Genomic DNA, 4,084 nt, shown 5'->3' with positions numbered 1-4,084 from the left:
GCAGACTTTCCGGTCGGCCCCTCGTTCGCTGCCGCGCGCCGGCCGGCTGGCCGCTCGGGTCGGTTGGCGGCTGCCTGGTGTCCGAGGGATCCGGCCGCTGCTTCCCTACTTCCGGGGAGCTGTTTCGGGCAGTTCCAGGTGAGACTTAGAGCCGCGAGGCCTCTTGCCGTGCGTGCGCAGACGCCTCCCGGGTGGGGTGACAGGTGTGTGCACGGCCCCCGGTTGTGTGGAGGCGCCGGGCTGGGGGCGCGGGGCCGGCGGGACCCCGGCCGCCGCCGCCGCGGCTGCTGCGCTGGGCGCGGGTTCGCGGAGCGAGCGGGGGTGGCGGAGGCCAGGCGGGAGAGAGCGGGGCGCCCTCGGCGGGAGGCAGAGCCGCGGCCGCGGGCTCCGTGTCGGGACTTGGGGCGAAGCGGGGCTGGCATCCGAGTGTCGGTGTGGGTCGTTAAGTGCTCCGTGGATGGCGAGTTCCCGTTGTCCGACGTCTGCTGTCAGCGCTATCCGAAAATGTCTAATTGTTTAAGGAAAAAAAATGACACGTGTTAAAGCACAGTTAAGGATACTTTGTTTAGGTTGGGGGTTATTTCCACAGTTGGTGTAGGGACCCTGCAACAGGGTTTTGCAGTGGAGAGGGGCAGATTGAACTCAACTGGGAATACAGTGTGGCAATTGGTAATTTATAGCCAAGGAGCAGAGTTGGGGGGGGGTCAGTGGATAGCAAATTACTAGGAGGAAATATGAGGGGTTAGGGGTTGTGAGTGAAATGACCTAATAGGTTTCTTGCTGAAGACCGTCCAGGATTGTGGGAGAGTGGAGGATAAGGAATCGGCCCAGGTATGTGGGGGCTAAGGGCAGGCTGCCCAAAAATGTACAATGACATATTAATTTTTTGTTTTGAAGATTTTATTTATTCGTTTGAGACAGAGAGATACAGAGAGCGAGAGCATGAGCAGGGGGAGAGGCAGAAGCAGGCTCGAGGCTTGATCCCAGGACTCTGGGATCATGATCTGAGCCAGAGGCAGATGTTTAACCAGCCACCCAGGCTCCCCGACATATTGATTATCTTAAATAAAAATTACTTAAGAGACAGCCTATGCAAGAAGGACACTCAGACTCCTCTCTTTCTCACTGAAGGCAGGAATTAAATCTGCTATGTGGAAGGTATCATTTCTGTGCTGATGAGAGAAAAACTCGCTAAACCCTAATGGAAGCCATTTTAGGTTTCCAAGTCAACATAACTGCATATGGAGTTTGTTAAAACCGCAAAGTTGATTTATGGCCCCCCGCACTCTCATTGTACATCTGCTTTGTGAATGAGTAGCCTAAAGGAAAACCATTTTGTCCTTGTGATATCCATCAACACTCCTACTGTCTGCATTCCTTTATGATAAAACTCGTGATTCCTGCCAATGTGTTAATCTATAATCTTTTGAGCTTTTACAAGATGTAAAAAGTATATAACCCTGTAAAAACTGTTCATTCTCTGGAGCGGGTTCTTCTCTGTGAAGAGTGTGTTTCTTTCTTGGGCAGCTGTCTGAACTCGGGCTCCAATGAAACTCTCTCTTACTTTCTTTCTGAAAGGCGTGTTCACTTTGCATCAGCATTTCCTGTTGTAGCCAGCAGGGTATCAGAGCAACTCTGTGAGAACAGCTGCGGGTGTAGTCTGGAACTCAACACTCGGTACCAGCCCGGGACCTCTGTGCCCCTCCGACTTCTCAGCACCTCATGGGTTTGTTGGGTGAGTTCTGATATCCTGACCTCCTCAATTTGAGTTGAGGGGCCTGACTTTTATTCCAGCTGTTGAAGGGTGCTGGTAATGTTCGTTCTTTCTTTCTTTCTTTTTTTTCTTTTTAAGATTTACTTATTCATTTTAGAGAGTGGGAGATAGAGTGCGAACAGGGGACGAGGGAGAGAGAATCTCAAGCAGACTCCCAGCTGAGCGCAGAGCCCAATGTGGGCAGATCCTAGGTCCCTGAGATCATGACCTGAGCCAAAACCAGGAGTCGAATGCCCGACAGACTGAGCCACCCAGGCGCCCTACTGGTAATGTTCTTTAGGTGGGAATAACCTAGAAGGGTTGGAGTCGTTGGGTTGTTTTAACTTGGCATTATACTAATTGATGTTATTGATAAAAGCCTTGAGTAAATTTTCTGGCTAGAAATATGAGAAACTGAGTCATTCAGTTGGAAGAGAAGGACATTTGCTGCTTCTGGCCAAATAGCACTTTTGGGAGACCTCCCAGGAGAGACACCTGGGAAGCCTTGATTGCTGAAGAAGCCCCAGAGCCCACAGAGGCAGCCAGTACCAAAGGGACCGATAGTTCTTAGTTCAGATGAAGCCTCAGAGGGCTATTCGGAGTGTGGGGCCCCTGCACCCTGAAGACTATGCCCGTGGGTGGGGTAGACCAGACCTCTGTGGGGCTGGAGTGCCCCCCGCTCACAGGGTGCTGACTGTGCATGTGTGGGTGGGGAAGGTGGGGTGAGGTTGGGACCTGGAACCTGGCAATGTCTGGCCCGGCTGGGTGACAGGAGGACATTGTTGGGGGGCTTCACGGCATCTGCCTTTTTCCAAGCCTTAACCTGCATAATTGGGCCTATCCCTCCTTAGGGCAGACCTGGAAGACTTGGATTGCCCTGCCAGGTTGGGGCCTGCCCACTGACCAGGGAGCCAGCCAAACGCAGCGCCTGGGAGCCTGTGGTGCAGCCTATCTGCAGGATGACCGACTGTCACCAGTTGAGAGCTGCCATGTCAGAAAGCGTTTCAGCAGGCGGTCTCCCTCTACCTGGAGGTTGTACAGACAGACTTGGACTCTTAATGTGGTAGAAGTTTTTCAGTATTGGCCCCGACATCTGCCTAATTCATATTCCTGTATTAGAAGAATGCACGTATTTCACCCAGAATATAATGCTTTAAGTATGTGGACTGCCTTTCTGCAAGGACTGTGTGGTTTCTAGGGTATTCTTCACTAAGACAGTTGGGAGACTGGATTCCTGGTACACCCGGGACCCCATGGGCAGCCCCTCAAGTGAAGTGAAGACTGACGCCTCAGAAATACTTTGGGATGGGAGGGCTCCTTCTGCGCTGATGATGTTGGGGTGGTTCCAGAGCGAATCATGGTGCCAGGGGCCTGGAGGGCCTGGACTGGCCCCACTGCCCTCATGCGGTGGAAGAGGTGCTGGACTCTGCATACTTGAGCACAAACTGCAGCAAAGCCAGTAACGTGGGCACGAGACACTGTGTGAGACTGGCCCGTTAGGAGCAGGAGGTATCTGCCTTGTTTCATCAGTCATCAGGACCACTGAGCGCATTTGCCTTAAGGGCAGAGCTGAAGGAATCTGGTGGGGTGGTGCAGGATGTTCTGGGGACCATCCAAACACAAACCTCTTGGAGCCTTGGGTGTTGGAGGATCCCTGGGCTCAGTGGGGCCTCCGGTTCAAGCTGCCGCCTTTGAAAGCATTTCAGGGAGAAACCACTCTTGACCGTGGTGGTATGTAGGTTTGGGAGTCACAGTTGCGCCCAACAGCCCACAAGGTTACCAGCAGACAAAGGTTAGGTAGCAAGGAGGGGCCGACTGTGCACCGTCAGGCTGAGCCTAATTGTCCAGGACCCGCTGTGCACGCACAGTCAGCGGCTGGCTGAGAGGTGTCTGACTGGGCATGGACAGGCAACCCAGGCCTGAGGGCAATTCATGCAACTGGAAAGGCAAACAGGGAGGGAGAGCCTGGCCCTGGAGCAGGCTACGGGTGGACCCCTCTGACCTCAACACAGACCCCAGGGAGCACTGGTTGTTTGAGAAGCCCAGGGACTCATGAAGCCCCCGGTTTCGAAAGGGATCTGTCTGTGCCAGTCTGAAGCTGCTGCCTTTGAAAGAATTTCAGGGAGTAACCACTCTCCACCCTGGGGTGGTGCAGTTTGGGGCATTGGCCTGAGCCCAGCATTCCACGAGGGGCTTGGCCCACAAAGTTGGGGGGGCAGGTGAATGAGGAGGGCTGACTGCACACACACACAGGCTGCTCAGGCCTGGGAGGGAGGCCTGGACTTGGAACGGGAGACCATAGGTAGAACCCTGGCCCCAGAGCATGCTTCT

General features: G+C 53.9%; 1 long non-coding RNA gene across 4 annotated transcripts; it reads left to right on the top strand.

Annotated features, from left to right (window-relative positions):
- The first annotated feature begins 6 nt into the window (after positions 1–6).
- On the top strand, positions 7–2,929 carry LOC110584100. Of its 4 annotated transcripts, XR_006539600.1 has the most exons (4): positions 7–138; positions 787–831; positions 1,579–1,735; positions 2,605–2,929. It is a non-coding gene; the product is annotated as an uncharacterized LOC110584100 (long non-coding RNA). The 4 variants fall into 4 exon arrangements; XR_006539599.1 differs by lacking the exon at positions 787–831; XR_006539598.1 differs by lacking the exon at positions 7–138 and having other exon boundaries at positions 693–831.
- Positions 2,930–4,084: the final 1,155 nt, after the last annotated feature.

This window comes from Neomonachus schauinslandi, chromosome 2 (assembly GCF_002201575.2).
Source record: "Neomonachus schauinslandi chromosome 2, ASM220157v2, whole genome shotgun sequence".
Classification (NCBI taxonomy): domain Eukaryota; kingdom Metazoa; phylum Chordata; class Mammalia; order Carnivora; family Phocidae; genus Neomonachus; species Neomonachus schauinslandi.
This window is presented reverse-complemented; position numbering and strand designations above follow the sequence as displayed.